Here is an 18,474-nt window from a genome sequence, read left to right as displayed (position 1 = left end):
GGCTGTTCTTGCAGAAGACCCAGGTTCGAATCCCAGCACCCACATGGCAGCTAACAACTGTCTTAACTCCAGTTCCAGGAGATCCAGTGCCCTCTTCTGGCCTCCACAGGCATTGCACCCATGTAGTACACTTACATACATGTAGGCAGAATGTTCATACACATAAAATAAAAATAAATTTAAAAAGATTTAAAACATTTTTCACTATCCTTATTTTTGAATATATTTTTTGTCCTTGTCAAGGTCACATCATAGGTCTGGCTTTGCAGAAAGGGAACCAAGGAAGAAGCAGACGTAGCCCCTTTGGGGCCTCTGTGCTCTTCTTTTCCCTCTGCAGCCTTTTCTTCTGTCGCTCTACCCCTTGCCTTGGAACATTCATCTTCCTCCTCTTCTCATCCCCTTTATTCTGTGTCCTTGAGGCTGCCTCATCCCTCACCACCTGCCAAGCTAAAGCTCTTGCTCAGAGTCAGAGTGGCCGGAAGGAGCTGTGTTCCTGGTGTATATCAGAGGTGAGCTAGTCACTCTGGGGGCATTTTCCCATGGGAACATATTATTTGGAGGTAGAAGATGAGAGGAATAGAATGTCTGTACTTAAACTCTCTTTCACTCCTGTTTCCCTCCCACTTATTCTCTACATATTAATGCATGCATTTTTGTTCTTGCTTAATGTGATGGGAACATAAATTTATTTGAACAGATGTCATTGACAGTAATGGTGTGGGTGAGCTGTGCTGCTGTTCCTGATCATCACTGAACTCTGAGCTCTGAGGAGTGTAGTGACTTAGGGAACTGTATTAGTTTTCCAGGTGGCCATAACAGACTGGCACAGGTGGTGGGGAGCCTTAAACAACAGAATTTCATTTTCCCATAATGCTGGTGATCAAGGCGTTGGCAGAATTGGGTTTTTTTTTGAGACCTCTCCCCTTGTCTTGGAGATATCTGTGTGTTCCCTTCCTTCACTTGGGCTTCTCTTGGCCGCTGTACCTTTCTGTGTGTAAATTTTCATTTAGTAAAGCCAGTTGTATTGGGTTAAAGCCCACTCTAATGAACTCATTTTAATGTAATTCCTTTTTTAAAGACTCTCTTCAAATATGGTCTCATTCCAAGGTCCTTTGGGTTAGGACTTAAGTATAACAGATGCCTCAGGCCATAACAAGGACCTAATGTCCACTGAAACTTCTTTCAAAGCATTTCAGAGAATTCTCTCTAGTCCAAAACTGCCTCTGTTTCACAGTGATATGTTCTCCAAATGTGACTGATGAGGCAGTGAGGAAGTAGGCTAGTCCTGAAAGAGCACATGATGATGGCCTTGGGTCAGGGATCTTTACCTGAACCTCAGATGCTTCTTTAAGACAAAGATGATAGTAATACCAAGGAGCTGGACTCAGTGGTAACAGCACTTGCTCCTCCAGTTCTAGGGGGATCTGACCTCCTCTTCTGACCTCCACAGGCATTACATGACACAGGTACACTTATATATATGTAGGCACAGCACATGCATAAAAAATAAGAAAACAAGACTTGTTAAGTGAGTTTTTAGTTGTAGAAAGTCATTTTTTCTCACTTTCTCTTTTCTTATGTTTTGGTTTTTGCTCTAGCTATCTATATTATGCTGGCTTGGATCTATCATCCAAGATGACCTTGAGTTTGTAATTCTCTTGCCTCAGCGTCCTGAGTGCTGGGATTATATACTGATATGTACCACCATCCCCAGCTATGCTGGCTTGCTTCCTCTTCTTCCTCCTCCTCCTCTTCCTCCTCCTCCTCTTCCTTCTCTTCCTCCTTTTTTTTTCTTTAAAGATCCTAAGAGATATTCTACTTGATAACCACCTAATTTCTAGATACAGAATTTTAAATGGCAATTTAAACTTGGTCTGCTTTCTTATGTTAATATTTACTGAGACTGTAGTGATATTAGCATGTCACCAAACACTCCATTGTGAGACTCTGTATAAAAGTAATGTTTTTAGTACAAAATGTTGGTTCAGAAATCATATGCTGCTTTTGGGAAAATTGAAAATACTTTGAATTGTACCTTCTTTTCTTCTTTCTTTTTTCCCTCCCCCCCCTTTGTCATCCTCTTCTTCCTCTTCCTCCTCTTCTCTTTTTTTTTTTTTTTTTTTTTTTTTTTTTGAGACAGGATCTGTCTATAGCCCCAACTGGCCTGGAACTGCCTATGCAAACCAGGCTGGCCTTGATGGCACAGGGATCTCCTTGCCTGTGTTGCCTCCTGATGCTTGGATTAAGGGCACCACACCTAGTTTTTTTTTTTTTTTTTTTTTTTTTAAGAGACAGGGTCTTACTGTGTATCCCTGGCTGGCCTGGAATTTGCTGTATAGACCAGACTGGCTTTGAACTCGGAGATCTGCCTGCCTTTGCCTCCTGAATGTTGGGATTAAAGGCGTGCAGCACTGTGCCTTGATGTTGTGTACCTTTTGCTAGTAATTGCTCACTCTTTTATAAGTTCCACCAAAAACAAAAAACCTGCTCTGTTAGCCTTAGTGCTCAGAAAATATCTATTTAAAACTGTTTGTCTTTTTTTCAGTTAGAATGCCTCTTCCCTAGATATTTGCAGGCGGGTGAACTTTTGAAGCTTAGTGTATTCTATCTCTGATAGAATTTGTCTGCCTTTGGGTTGAGCAGTTGAGATTTATTGTTATGAGGAGCAAAGAGTAGATAGAAAAATATTTAATGGGCCAGACAGACAGAAGAAAAGTAAAGTTTCATGAAAAATACTTTTATTGAGAGCTGAAGACATGGCTCAGTTAAGAGTACTTCCTGCTCTTCCAGAAGACCTGGGTTCAGTTACCAGGAGCCAGTGGAGTAGCTTACAACTGCCTGTGACTCCTGCTCCAGGGGATCTGGCACCCTTTTCTAGCCTCCACCAGTACCTGCATACACATGGCATACATTCTTGGACAAACCTGCACATAAATAAAAATAAAATCTTTAAAAAAAAAAACACTCTTTGGGGAGGGGGGTTAAAAAAAACCCACTTTTGTACTCATTGTAATGTCCAGGAGGAAGCAAGAACTTAGTGGGATTCCACCATAACTGTAATTATGTGTTAATTTTTAGTTCTTGGGTTTGTTATTGTTATTTGTTTAATCATCCCTTTTCTGTAGGATAAACTCCAAAAGATAGGGGCCTGAGTGTTATGGTTTTACTTGGTGTGTTTCTGTATGCTGGCCCACAGTAGGGATTATTCCAAAATATTCAGCAAGTGCTTATTGATTTAACAGATATTTGTGGTGTGCCTACTGTGTGTCAAGGGCTGCATTTGGTGCTGGAGGTGGCAGAGTGAACAAAACTTGAAATTTCCAGGATCACAGACTTGAATCTGAATAGCATATGTTAATCATACAAACACACAGTTTTGTCACTATAGACTTAAGCTTCTGAATAAAAATACTGAGTGCCACATGCCTGACTGGATGGGTATGGAGTCCCTAGATAAGAGGAGTCCCTGAGGGAGTGATGTCTGATTTAAGGCCTAAAAAAATGAATATACAGGACAGAGGCTAATGTAAAGGGGTGAAAGGCAGTGTAAGGGGGAGAGGAGAGATGATACATCACAGAGTAAGCGTCTGTGCACAAACCTGTGTGATGGATGTATTTCTGTCGTTTATTTTCTGTATGGTATCTGGGGTGTAGCTATATTTTTATGCAAGCATTCATAAAAAGAATGTTTTAATTTGGAGTTTCTAAGTGGATCACAAAAGCTCTTCAATTTAAAATACACTTTGAAGACCCAGAAGAAGATAAGCTCAATTAGAGTAAGAAGTAACTAAATATAAAAGCACAAAGATTCATTACCTAAGATATATATCCCATGATACATTCAGAAATAGTTTGAAAATTGTCAGGAGTCTTGATTAATTTGGCAAGAGTCTCTCTGTTTAGTAATTAAGTTAATTATTCCTTATAGTACTGAACAATCACAGACAAAATTCACCCACGTAGATCTCATTCATTAAAATAGTACTTACCATCTGCTCTTCCTCCATTTTTGAAGATGTCTCAATCATTAAGATGGTAAAATACATTATACATATGGTTTTAAAACTCTAGTCATCTGTCTCTGGAGGCTTCCTTGTTATGGAACTAATGACAAGAAATATAGTATTTCTTATGTTTTAGCTTGAGTAAGTTGGGTATCATTAGCATTGTTTCAGTACGCCCTTGTCTGTAAAGCCATTGGAAAACCCTACTCCTCAAGGGCAATAGAAACAGAAAAGCCAGGCAAGGCCCCTGTAGAGCTCTCAGCCTCTGTGGAGGCCAGTTTCCTAGAACAGAGCTTTTAGTGTTCCAGTTTGAATGTGAGCTTCGCTGTCTGTGTACACTATAGTGAGTGGGAATAATCTGCTTTATTGTCTACTGACATATTTAAAGTTAAAGGTCGTCCTCCTCTATGTTGCAGGTTTGAGGCCAGTCTGGACTGCATGAGACCATCTCAGAAACAAAATAATAATGATAATAATGCCAACAATGAATCAATATCCTGTGTAGAGATTGTGATAAAAGTTTAAAATTGGGGATTTTTTAAGATCATTGAGTTGTATATTTGCAAATGACTGTTTTGTTTGGTTGGTTGCTTGAGGCAGGGTCTCACTATGTAGCCTAGGCTGGTTTTGAACTTAGGACCATCCACTTGCCTCTGCCTCTTTGGTACTACTATAGGCCTGTGCTACCATGTGCAGAAAATGGGTGAATTTTCTTTTAACTTATTTTTTATTATATGTATTTTTAAATTATTGTTTTTGGGGTGTTGAGACATTCTCACTATGTAGCACTGACTGACCTGGAACTCACTATGTAGACCAGGCTGGCCTTGAACTCACAGAGATCTGCCTGCCTCTGCTTCCTGAGTGCTGGAATTAAAAGCGAGGGGTTCTAGATTTGATTAAGATATATTGTATGAAATGCACAAAAATTCAATAAAAAATACACATTGAGGGGAAAAAAGCGTGCCTCATTATGACCAGCCTCTCATTTTATGTTTTTTTATTTTTTAAATTTTTATATTTAAAAATTTTTGTTTTGTATTTATGTTTTAAAGTTTATTTATTTATTTACATTTAATTTATTTTGTGTGTATGTATGCATGTGCACTGGAGTGTGCCATGGTGCACATGTGCAGGTCAGAGGACAATATGTAGAAATTGGTTCTTTATCTACCTTGTATGTCCTGGGGAATTGAACTCAGGCCATCAGGCTTGGTGGCAAGTGCTGATCTATCTCCCCGGCCTCTAATTTTATTTTAATTAAAAAACAAACAAAAAACTAGGGTCAGTGAGATGGTTGAGAGGGCACATAAGCACACACTTACACAAAATAATAAATAAATAAATGTAAAAACAAGAACAGCAAAACTTGAGCTAGGAGTATAGCTCAGTGGTAGAATACTGGCTTAGTTAGCATGCATAGTGCCATGGGTTTGACCTCTGGCACCCCAAAAAAAACAAAAAGCCAACCAATTAAATCTGTTCTGGTACTTACAGGTAGGTGATATTTTTTTTCTCCCCATGTAATGAAGTTTCATTAGAATGTTCCTGAAAGCAACAGTATTACTGTAATGTAACATGTCTACAAAAATATGAATGATATAAAATGTAGTTAAAATATAGCTTTTTATATTCATTTTCTCATTCATGAGGACCTCAGAATTATTTATTTCATTCACATGTAAGATTTTCACTAGTAAGTGGGTTCCTAGTTAAATTTTGGGTGGGAGGGATTGCTCAGAGGGTAAGGGCACCTTCCTTAACTAAGCTTGATGACCTGAGTTTGATCTCCAGGACTCACATGGAGAATGGAGAGAGCTGACTCTTGTTGTCTCTGTTCTCCATATGTACACACAATAAATAAATAAATTGTAAAAAAATAAAAAATGTGGGGCTGAGAGATGGCTCAGTAGTTAAGAGCACTGGCTGTTCTTGTAGAAGTCTTGGGTTTGAATCCCAGAACCCAAATGGTAGCTAACAACTGTCGGTAATGCCATGTTCCAGGGAATCTGACATCATCTTCTGTACTCCTTGGGGATTGCATGACACGGGTACACTTACATACATGCAGGCAATACATGCATACACATAAAATAAAAATAACAAATAAGGGGCTGGAGAGATGGCTCAGTGGTTAAGAGCACTGACCGCTCTTGTAGAGGACCCAGGTTCCATTCCCAGCACCCATATGGCAGCTATGGACCATCCTTAACTCCAGTTCCAGGGGAATCCAAAGCCTTCTTCTGACCTCTAAGGCATTGCACGACACAGGTGTACTCACATACATGCAGGCAATACATCACACACATAAAATAAAAATAAATAAATAAATAAAAGAAAGGTAACTGTAGTTTTGTGGACTCATCCTGTAATAACTGAGTGGGGGAAGCAGGCAGCTAATTGGTATGCAAGGGCCAGGTGGTTTCTCTTGTTGTTTCCCTTGGTTTTTTACGCTCCCCAGGTACCTAGTTGAGGTGCAGAATGTTCCACCATTTTCTTTGCTCTCTCAGCCTGTTCTGTGATTTTATGTGTCAGAGTTTCCTGCCTCTCATGAGACTAATTTGAGCTCTGGTCTCTTTGGAGCAGATGGTTCCATGTCCCTGGTAGAAGCAGTGCTTGGTGCAGTCACATGAATGCGACCCATGCCTGAGCTCTTCCAGGAGGTCATTTAATATGCATGCTGTTTTTCTCTTATTTCATGGCAGATTCCTGTATTTTAAACAGAGCCAGGCCAGCTAGCCTCATATACTATTCTACTTTCCTTCTTTTTTCTGGTATTGGACCAATTTTCCTTGAGCTCCAGTTTTCTTCAGTAATTTTTATGGCATCAATAGTAAAAAAAAGTGTTTTTTAGCCAGGGGTGATGGTGCACACCTTTAATCCCAGTACTTGGGAAGCAAAAGTTGGCAGATCTCTGGGAGATCAAGTCCAGCCTGGTCTACATTTAGTGAATTCCAGGCCAGCTGGAGCTTCAGGGAATCTCTGTCCCAAACAAAAACAAACAAGCTTGTTTTTTGGATTGGCAAGATGGCTTAGCTGTAAAGGTGCCAGCAGCCAAGCCAGGTGACCTGCTCCATCCTTGGGGACTGATAATGGTGGAAGGAGAGAACTCACTTTCCTAATTTGTCCTCTGACCTTCACATACATGCTTTGGCAGGTATATGTCTCCCATACACACATACAAATAAGTAAAGGTTTGAGCTCTCTCTCTCTCTCTCTCTCTCTCTCTCTCTTCTTTCTTTCTTTCTTTTCTTTCTTTCTTTCTTTTCATTGTTTTATAAGACTGTTACGGGCAGTGAGATGACTTAGTATAAAGGTACTTGTTTCCATGCCTCACAGCCATGACAAGAGTTCGTTTCCCTGCACCCACATGGCAGGAGAGAACTGACTCCTACTAGTTGTTCTCTGACCTCCATGTACATACCAAGACAAGTGTACCTCACACTACTCATCAAAGAAGCTTCTTTTTGCAGCAGACTTCCACAACTGGTCAAACATAAAGAATAAGTGTCTGTGAGCTGCCCAGCCCTAAGTGACACATCTACACTGCAATCTCCACACCTAAGGCTCAGGGAACACAGTGGAACAGGGGCAGAGAGAATATTAATGCACCTCTCAGCTCTCACCAGTGAAGCATCCTCATGAACAAATGTAGAGAATGAGAGACTGCAGAGTACATGTCTCTGGTTAGGACTTCTATATTAAATCCCTGCCACCCATGGTCCAGGAACCATTGTGGAAAACGGAATGGAAAGATTGTAAGAGCCAGGGGTGGTGGATGACCACAAGGAAACAGAGTTTTCCAAGTAGTTGGGAAGTTGCTCATATGAACTTATAGCAATGATGACAGCTTGCACAGGACCCATGTAAGCTCAAACCAGAAAAAAACCCAGCATAAAACTGGGGAAATGGGTAAGGAACCCCAATCTTAGCTGAGGAACTATTGGCAACTGATTACTGCTGGATGATGGAGAGTTGATCTTCTTTAAGGAGTGATGCTAGATAAGCTGACCAGGCTCCAGTGGGTGAACTCAGACCGATGGATAGTTGGGGACATACACGTGACTCAGTAGGCCTTAACATATGTGACAGAATGCATGAAATCTAGTGGGGGAGCTATGAAGAGGGGGTATAAATATGATTAAGATATATTGTATGAAATAAAAATTCAATAAAAATATATATTGAAAAAAATAGATGCCGTTTTAAACAGCAGAATTGCCACAAAAAATTAAAATGTAAAATTTGTGGCACTAAATTAGCTACAAAATGGACAGTTTACAAGATGGCATAACCTTCTTTGACCGCAGCTGAGAACATGCACATCTGGAGGCTCAAATTTTTCAGTGCTCTGAGCTTGTCCACAAATATCTGTCAAAGTGTAACAAGTATGGAGTTTGCAGTTATAAATATATTTTGGCAAGTAGAGAAAGAAATTCACAAATAAGAATCTATGACTGCTGGCCCTGGTGGCACACGCCTTTAATCCCAGTACTTGGGAGGCAGAGGCAGATGGATCTCTCCGGGTTCAAGGCCAGCCAGGTCTACATAGTGAGTTCCAGGTCAACTGAGGTACAGGGAGACCCTTTCTCAAAAAAACCAAAAAAAAAAAAAAAAGACTTCCCAATTTTTGTAGATTCAAAGGCTTTGTATTTCATAGAGTATTGACAGATTGTTTGATTGGTGATATACTTCATTAGAGATTAATTTTAATTCTAAGCTTTACAAGCTTAAATTGAATATCTTTCTAATTATGCCATTTTGCACTTTTGAATTAGAGTCTATGAGAAACATCTCTTGCTTTGGAACTTTTTCCCTTGAGTTATCAGTTCCCTATAAATTAGAGTAGGAACCTTTAAAAGCAACAGATTAAGCTATCAAGATACAATGAGTTGGGACCACTCTTGGAGAATGAGCAAATCTATAATAATTAGGTTTTAGTCACTGAGAACATGTGGCATGCTTTTAGCTAGTAGGCGCTTGACGTTGATGAACCAGCACTGGTGTGGTGGCATTACTTGTTGGCATTCAGTTGATGTATTGTGCATCCTGAGAGATTCAGAGATATATAAAATTCTATATCTGCTAGGAAAAATGTAATAGTGGAGTTTAACAGATAGAAATGACTTTAAATATAAAATAAAAACTGTATTTTTAGTAGAAGCTTAAATTAATGCATGTTTACATAAATCCTTGTAGATGCATGCTCATACTCATTTAAACGTACTAATAGTCAGTTACCTTAGCAATAGGTATCAGTGAGCTAGGTTTTACACTTAGGATTTACTTTAGATTCCTTCCTAAGACTTGCATTAAAAAAGGTAGAATTCTTCAAGTTGAAGACATAATTTGTCTTAGAATAAGGTACTCATATATTACTCCATTTTTAGAGTTCCTCGTAATGTATAGCATGTTTAAAAGTATTTAGTTCCACCTTAGTATATTTGGGCTTTTATAAGTTTACCATAAGCAGGTACTTTTAAAAATATTTTGTTTATTATTTTTATTTTATGTGTATGAGTGTTACACCTGCATGGAAGTAAGTGCACCCATGTTGTGCAATGCTGGAGGAAGACAGAAGAGGCTGTCGGATCCCCTGGAACTGGAGTTATGGACAGTTGTTAGCTGCCATGTGGGTGCTGCGATTCGAACCCGGGTCTTCTGCAAGAACAGTCAGTGTTCTTAATCACTGAGCCATCTCTTCATGCAGCAGGTACTTTTTTTTTTTTTTTTTGGTCTTTTTAAGACAGGGTCTCCCTGTAGCCCTAGCTGGCCTGGATTAGCTATGGAGACCAGGCTGGCCTTGAGCTCACAGAGATCTGCCTGCCTCTGCCTCCCAAGTGCTGGGACTAAAAGCGTGTACCACTACACCCGGCTGCAGCTGGTACTTTTTAAACAGCAGAAGTTTACTTCTCACAGTTCATGAGAATGAGAAGTCCAAGGTCAAAATACCAGTAGACCAGTTACATGGTAAGATCTGCTGCCTGGTTCAGAGATGGCCTCTTTTAAAAGTATTTTATTATTTTTATTTTATGTGTATGAGTGTATTGCCTACATGTATATAAGTGCACCTGTGTTGTGTGGTGCCCTCAGAGGTCAGAAGGTAGTGTTGGATTCCCCTGGAACTGGAGTTACAGACGGTTGCTAGCCACTGTGTGGGTGCTGGGATTCAAACCTGGGTCCTCTGCAGGAGAGCCAGTGCACTTAACCACTGAGCCATGTCTCCAGCCCTGAGAAGGCCTTTTTTGCTGACACCTCTCATGGTGGAAGAACATGAGGAAGAGAGAAGGAAGCTTTCCTGTTCTCTTTTATAAGGGCACTAATCTCTTTTAAGAGGATGGAGTCCTTATAACCTAATTATCTAGCAAATGCCTTTTGTATTTCAGGCCTTTCAAAAAGCCCTTTATGTGTGTTTGTGTGTGTGTGTGTGTGTGTGTGTGTGTGTGTGTGTGTGTGTGTGCGCGCGTGTGTGTGTACACATGTATGGCATGAATGTGGGTGCCTTCAGAGGCCAGAGAGTGTAGGATCCCCTGGAGTTGGAGTGGTTGTTAAAAGTGGTTGTGAGTTGCCTGACATTGGTTTTGGGAACCTACCTCCAGTTTTCTGAAAGATCAGCAAGCTTTTAACTGCTGAGCCATCTCTCTAGCTTCCAAAGGCCCAGCTTCTTAATACCATCATATTGGAGCAATTTCAGCATATGAACTGAGGGGGTTACATTAACATTTAGCCTATAGTATTACACTTCTGCTTCCCCAATTAAGGCTCATTTCATATGTAAACTGCATTGTATCTGAGCAGCCCCCAAAGTCTTGTTTCAGTATCAACTCTAAAATCTAAAACCCAGTGTCATCTGTTATTTAAATATAAATATGAATGAGTCTCACGATATGGTTTATCCTGGTTTAAATTATCTCCAGGGTCGGGGTGGCACCACACGCCTTTAATCCCAGCACTAGGGAGGCAGAGGTGGATCTCTGAGTTCAAGGCCAGCCTGGTCTACATAGTGAGTTCTAGGACAGCTGGGGCTACAGGGAGACCCTGTCTCAAAAAGACCAAAAAAATTTGTATATATATGTATATATCTCCAAGGGCTGGAGAGATGGCTCAGCAGTTAAGAATACTTAAACTATTCGTGCAGAGGGCCTGGGTTCTGTTCCCAGCACCCATATCAGGCAGCTCACAGACATCTGTAACTTTTCTGGCCTCTGTGGACACTTGCACACACATGGTACACATACAGAGAAGCAGGCAGATACACATAACTAAAAGTAAAAATAAAAAGCCAAATATGTTGCAAGTTACATGTTTCCAAAATATAGTGGTGAGACAGACATGGAATAGGCATTTGTTCTCAAAGAGAGAAAGATGGAAGGGTTAGCAACCCAGTAGCTCTACGTTACTAGGAAAATTCCTTGAGATTTTTAAGACCTGAGAATAATCCTCTTTGGGTCAGTGTTCTTCAGTACAAATGTACTAAGGTACGGGTTCCACTTTCCAGATCTACTGAAATGGGAGCCTTACCTCAACTCTTCTATTTAGGGAAGACCATGGCCCTAGAGGCCATCTGGCCTGGTGAAAGTGAATTCCTTTTTGAAACTGAGGAGGCAGGCCTGATATCTGAACCACCTTTGGAGACATTCTTCCATTGCCAGAAGAATAATATAAATTCTCACCAAATAGCTCTGGTTTCTTTGTAAAATCCAAAAAGTCAGCCAGCCATTGCTTCTTTTCTCCTTCCCCTTCAGCTCATTCTGCAAATGACATTATATATTAAAAAAACAACAAGATTTTTCACACTAGAAAACCAAGATCCATTTGCATGCTGCTTTTAGGCTAAATACCTCATATAGCACATATTATATGTATAGAAAAGTAGAAAGTAAAAGAATATGCAAAAGAAACTGCAAATGTTGACCTGATAAAAACTGTGTAGCTATGCTAACGTCGAAGTCAACTTTAAAACATGGAGCATAGAGAGAGAACAGTCTAAAGACAGCAAGATGTTAAGTCACTAGAAAGATAAAAAAACTTAAAATTTGTAGCTGGGTGGGAGAGGTAGCTCAGTGGCAGAACATTTGCCTAGTGTGTATAAGGGCTTGCTCTCCAGCACTGAAAGAGAAGTGTGCATCTACGAACAGCCTCCGAATACATGAGTCATTTGACGCCCATCTTTTAGTTTAGATGTCAGTTTGAAATGACAGAAACATGTGAATGTTCTTCTTATTCTCTACTTCACAGAGAACAAAGAAAAGGTGAGCAGAGTGTAATATGTTTGTTTTTTTTTTCTTTGCCAGTACATCATCATCCTTTGAAATACCTGCTACAAATACAGAGACTTTGCTGTGGCTTTCTGAGGTATAAACTGCAGTAGTCCTTCAAGAATTTGAGTCTTTGGGTGGCTGTAGTTGTTCCCAGCTGTAATCCCAGGACAGGGGAGGTAAAGGCAGGAGGATCAGGAGTTCAGCATCATCCTCTGGCATGGGATGAATTCCAGGCCTGTGTGGGCTATATGAGACCCTATCTCAGTCATAATATTAATAAAGAAAGAATTTGAATCTTTTTATTCAAATATTATGTTTTTAAAGAGTAGTTAATATCTACTTCTATCTTTGGGTTAGTGTCTTAGTTACTTTTCTGTTGCTGTGATAAAACACCATGACCAAGGCCACTTATAGATGGGAGAGTTTATTTGACTTGATAAGAGTCCATTATGGCAAGGAGGCATGGCAGGAACCCGCCAGAGCAGAAAGCTGAGTGCTCACATCTTCAAGCAGGTACAGGAAGCAGAGAGAGGCAAACTGGAAATGGCCAAGGATACTCTCAAATCCTGCCCCCCTTCCTCCAGCAAAGCTGTACCTCCTAAAGGTTCCATGACTCTTCCCAAACAGCGCCACCAACTGGGGACTAAGTGTTCAAATATTTGGAGCTTTTTGGGGACATTCTCATTCAAACTTCCACAGTTAATGTAAGTATACATTCTTTGGATGATTCATAACCATATCACTGTATAAGTGTCAAGGTAGCAGTGTGCTGTTTCAATGTTCTAGGAGGAATGGACCTAGGAAAGGTAACTCTTTGGCCTTGGGAATCTAGCCTGCAGTGTTAGACCATGTTAATGAACATGTTAGAATCATTAACAAATATAACTTCTCTTTTCATTTTTGCCTTTGTTAATAACATAGAGGCTTATAGAGAGAGATAAATTGGAAAGTGATGTAGCACCTAAAAAATAAGTAATGGTTCTGCCATTTTAAGCTCTCCAGCAAAATTAAAAGGACGAATGCAAGCCTTTTGGGGACATTTTCATTCAAACTTCCACTTCCATTCTCTCTCTCTCTCTCTCTCTCTCTCTCTCTCTCTCTCTCGTCTGTCTTTCTCTCTCTCTGCTGTTCTCACATGAGAACTAACAAGAAGGAGTTGGAATTAGATTCAAAGACTTTTCTTTGAGAGATAGTGGCTAGAGGGAACAGTGCTGGCTAGTTTTTGTGACACCAACTAGAGTCATCTGAGTAGAGGGAAACTCAATGGAGGAATTTCCTCCATCAGATTGGCCTATGGGTATGTCTATGGAGTATTTTCTTGATTGTTGATGGATGTAGGAGGGCCCAGCTCACTGGGTGAGGCCATCCCTAGGCAGGTAGGCCTGGGCAAAAGGAAGATACGTGAGCAAGCCAGACAGGCAAGCCAGTCAGCAGTGTTCCTCCATTGTCGCTGCTTCTGCCCCTGCTTCCAGGTTCCCACCCTGACTTCCCTCACTGATGTGTTGTGTCCTGGGAGCTGTAAGGTGCAATCAACCTTTTGTTATCCAAGCTGCTTTTGGTTATGGTGTCTATCACAGCAACAGGAGGCAAACTAGGACAGGGACCAAAAGAACTTTAGTTTATCTGTAATGTTTGATTTTTAAAAAAATTTTTATTTATTATTTTTATTTATGTGTATGCGTGTATTGCCTGCATGTAGTAAGTACACCCATGTCGTACAATGCTTGAGAAGAGGCTGTCAGATCCCCTGGGACTGGAGTTACGGACAGTTGTTAGCTGCCATGTGGGTGCTGGGATTCGAACCCAGGTCTTCTGCAAGAACAACCAGTGTTCTTAACCGCTGAGCCATCTCTCCAGCCCCATGTTTGATTTTTTGGAGTATATTCGTATATTTATTATACAATTGACATTAATAATAAATGGTAACTTTGAGAGATGCCTTGAAGATAAATGCGTATCTTTTCTGTTCCTAAGATACATAGCCAGGTCTAGAAATACATAAATGCAGTACTCCCTAAGGTGAGGTCATAAGTAGGGAGATGTGGTGGTTAATTTTATGTGTCTACTCGACTGGAAAGGGGTGCCCAGATAGTTGGTAAAAACATCTTTTGTGTTTGTGGATTTTATGGATGGGAATAGTGCTTATATTAATAGGCTACAGATTTGCCTTTACCTGTGTGGGTAGGCACCACCCAGTCATTGTGGTCCAGGATAGACAAAAAGATGGAGGAAGGATGGATTCCCTGCTTTTGGGCCTGGACATCCACCTTCTGGACATTGGAGCCCCTGGGTCTCAGGTCTTTGGACTTAGACTAGGACCTGTACCATCAGCTTCCCTAGACTTAGACTGAGTTGCATCACTGGCTTTCCTGGTTTTCCACTTGCAGACTGTAGATCCAAAGACTCTTGGTACCTGAAATCACTTAATTACTAGAGTAGTTTATGCCTATCTATAAATATCCTATTGGCTCCATTTCTCTGAAGAACTCTGATTAATATAGAGGAAAACATTTCTCCTTCCCTAAATTTAACAAAAATCTTACTCTGTAATTGCTCATCCCTTGTAAGCAAGTCACTTACTATATGGGGCTAGAACTTAAATCTTTTTCTGGACTATAGTTTTAGCATGCCTTGCTGTTCACATTTTTCAAGATAATCCCTTCCTAATCAGTTTTCTTACCTTGCTTAGGAAGTCTGATTTTCTTTTCCTGGAGGATCAGTGCTATAAAATTGCCTTTTACTCATGACGTTTTATTTATTTTCATTTAAAAATTTTTATTTATACAGAGTTTTACTATGTAGCCAAGGCTGGCTTTGATGTCTTTATATACTCCAGGTTGGCCTTAAAGTTACAACTTCCTGACTTTGCTTCCCAAGAACTGGTATTACAGGCATGCACCACCATGCCTGGCTTCTTTGAAGCCTTTAAAACTTTTTTGAAATTTTTATTTTTCTATTTTGTTTTATGTGTATAAGTACTTTGCCTGCATGTATGTAAGTGCACCCATGTCCTGCAGTGCCCACAGAGGCCAGAGAGGGTGACAGATCTGCTGGAACTGGAGTTCTAGATGGTTGTGAGCTGCCATGTGGGTGCTGGGAACTGAGCCCAGGTACTCTACAAGAGCAGCCAGTGCTCTTAAGTGCTGAGCCAGTTCTACAGCTCCACTTTTTTAAAAGATTATTTATTATTTTTATTTTATGTGGATGAGTGTATTGCCTGCATGTGTGTGAGTGCATGTGTGTTGTGCAATGCCTTGGAGGTCAGAAGAGGGCTTTGGATTCCTTTGGAACTGGAGTTAAGGATGGTTCAAAGCCACCATGTGGGTGCTGGGAATCGAACCTGGGTCCTCTGCAAGAGCAGTCAGTGCTCTTAACTGTACGGCTGCACTCTTTTTTTTGGGGGGTGGTCTTTTGAGACAGGGTCTTCCTGTGGCCCTACCTGGCCCCGGAACTCACTATGTAGACCAGGCTGGCCTTGAACTCACAGAGGTCCACCTGCCTTTGCCTCTCAAGTGCTGGGATTAAAGGCGTGGACTAGCACTCCTGGCTCCTACTTTAAACATTTTTATCAGGGGTTGGAGAGATGGCTCAGTGGTTAAGAGTGCTTACTGCTCTTGTAGAAGACCCAGTATTAGTTTCCAGTACCTATATCAGGTGGCCCACAACTGCCTGTAACTGTAGTTCCAGGGGATCCAAAGCCCTTTTATGACCTCCATGGGTACCTGCTCCCAGATGGTGCACATAAACTCATGCAGATACACACAGAAACTCTACAGAGTTGAAAAATTAAAGAAAACTAAACAATTCTCAATGTTATTGCAAACACCTTAAAATTCCAGGGGATGCAATGTATACACACACACACACACACACACACTAAATAAATAAATAAATAAATAAATAAATAAATAAATAAATCTTTAAAAAACACTTTTACTTAAAAGCTCTGCCTGATGGTTATGGGATTGCTGAGCAGTAGTGTGCTGTACTTGTGTATTTGTCTTGTTCTAAAATTCATAGTCTGACTAGGATGTTTGGGTCATTTAACCCTATAACTCAACATGTGTGTCCTTGCTGGACTCTAGGCTTTTGTATAATGGTGGTGCGTTTTCTTTCACCCAAGGCAACATAGTTGTAAGAATGGAGGTTGCCATTCTCTCCACAAGGCTTCATTTGTTCTGCTGGTAGAATGAGTGATTTTGCCTGGACAGAGCTGTGTTCCCTTTGCCATTCTCCCCCTCTTCCCATTTAGATGATATTGATGACTCCTTGAACACTGCTCCAGACAGTACACCTTTTCACTCATGTTGGTAAATGTGGGCGATTATTCCTGGTAGCATTATCCATAACATAATAAAGTTGGAAGTGACCCAGAATTCTACAAGATTTTAAGAAGACTCGGTAAAGTATGGTACTGCCATACATACGTAGAGCAGAATACCGTATAGATATTTTAAAAAAGAGCCCTCCCTGTATGGACTGGGTTGGCAAGATCTGCTAGGTACACTTTTAGGAGAGAAATGCACGGTGGAAAATATTGTGGCAGTTTTCATGCAGAAAATAAGGAACTTATTCATGGTGTTTACCTTTGTTTATTAACACATAAATTCTATTATTAGTTTCTAGGAAAATCCATTATTTTTCATTTCTTATGAATCCTTTCAGAATTTGTTTACACATACTTTCTGTTCAATTTTCTGTTGGGTTGTCAATTATTTTTTCTAGTTTTAGAAATTCCTTATGAAACAGATCATTTCATTGTTTGCCTTTGACTCTGTGGTATATTTTGTTATGTTGAGTTTTTAAAAAGATTTATTTTGATTTGTGTGAATGTATGTATGTGTGTGCATGTGTGTAAGTGCCACATGTGCTGTGGAGTGTGTGTGGAGGACAGAAGACAATTTACTGGAGTCCTCTTCTTCCACTCTGTTGGGCCTGGGAATCAAACTCAGGTCATGAAGTTTGGCAGCAGTTGTCTTTATCTGCTGAGGCATCTCACCAGCCCCCTTTTGAAATTTTCTTAGTGTACATTTTCAGCCAGTTATTCTTAACAAAACGAAACAAAACAGATCTGGAAATAAAGGAGAAACCTTGTGGGTTTTAGATGAAAAACCTGAACTGGGATTATGGACACGCACCATTATCTCATGAGTACCCTCTGAAGAACAGGCAATTTGGATCCCATTTTTTCAAATGAGAAGATAGAATTGCAGCTGTTAAGTATTCTGCTGTAAAGTACACCACAAATAAGAGATAGGGCTAATCTGAGTCTGACACTTGGAGCTCCCCTGAAAATGGAGGCTTACAGTTTTTTGTTTTGTGGGGGGCTGTTGAGACATGGTTCTCACTGTGTAACCCTGGCTGACCTGGAACTTGCTATGTAGACCAGGCTAGCTTCAAATTCAGAGCTTTACCTGCCTCTGCCTCCAGAGTACTGGGGTTAAGGGCATGCACCACCATGCCCGCTTTATTTATTGTTATTTTGGAGACAGCCTTACTATGTAGCCCTGGCTCCCCTCGTACTCATTCTGTGTAGACCAGGCTGGTTTCGAACCCACAGAGATCCACCTGCCTCAGCCTCCCTGAGTGCTGGGATTAAACGCAGATACCACCAGGTCTGGCCTACTTTTTGTTGTTGTTGTTTTATTTTTAAATTTTATTTCATGCGTATGTGACTATTGCCTTCATGTAGGTAAGTGCACCCATGTTGTGCAATGCCTGCGGTTGTCAGAAGAGGCTGTTGGATCCCCTGGAACTAGAGTTATTGACAGTTGTTAGCTGCCATGTGGGTGCTGGGATTTGAACCCGGGTCTCTTGTAAGACCAGTGTTCTTAACTGCTGAGCCATCTCTCCACCCCCTACTTTTGTTTTTTAAAGAAACATCTCAGAGACTAGAAAGTTGGCTCAGCAGTCAAGAGCACTGACTGCTGCAGAGGACTTGGGTTTGGCTCACAGGACCCATGTGGTGCCTAGCAAGTATCCATAACTCCAGTTTCAGGGGGTCCAACACCCTCTTCTGGTATCTTCCAGTATTGCATGCCTGTCTTCACTTACATACAGGTAAAACACTTGTACACATAAAATAAATAATTTTTTAAAAATTTATTTATTTTATGTGTATAAGTATATTGCCTGCGTGTATGTGAGTGCACCCATGTCATGCAATGCCACAGAGGTCAGAAGAGGGCTTCGGATTCCCCTGGAACTGG

At 40.6% G+C, this 18,474-nt stretch overlaps 1 protein-coding gene across 5 annotated transcripts in view; it reads left to right on the top strand.

Annotated features, from left to right (window-relative positions):
• Inpp5f (inositol polyphosphate-5-phosphatase F) overlaps positions 1-18,474 on the top strand; it is a 99,726-nt gene that overhangs the window by 29,762 nt on the left and 51,490 nt on the right. Inside the window, exon 1 of one of the 5 annotated variants that reach the window (XM_029560738.1) lies at positions 12,343-12,359. The exons of the other annotated variants lie outside the window; for them this stretch is intronic. The gene's annotated coding sequence lies outside the window, so the exon portion shown is untranslated. Of the gene's footprint in view, positions 1-12,342; positions 12,360-18,474 lie in introns of those variants that run through there. 5 annotated transcript variants of the gene reach the window in all.

This window comes from Nannospalax galili, unplaced genomic scaffold (genome assembly GCF_000622305.1).
Source record: "Nannospalax galili isolate Female #2095 unplaced genomic scaffold, S.galili_v1.0 scaffold31, whole genome shotgun sequence".
Taxonomy (NCBI): Eukaryota; Metazoa; Chordata; class Mammalia; order Rodentia; family Spalacidae; genus Nannospalax; species Nannospalax galili.
This window is presented reverse-complemented; position numbering and strand designations above follow the sequence as displayed.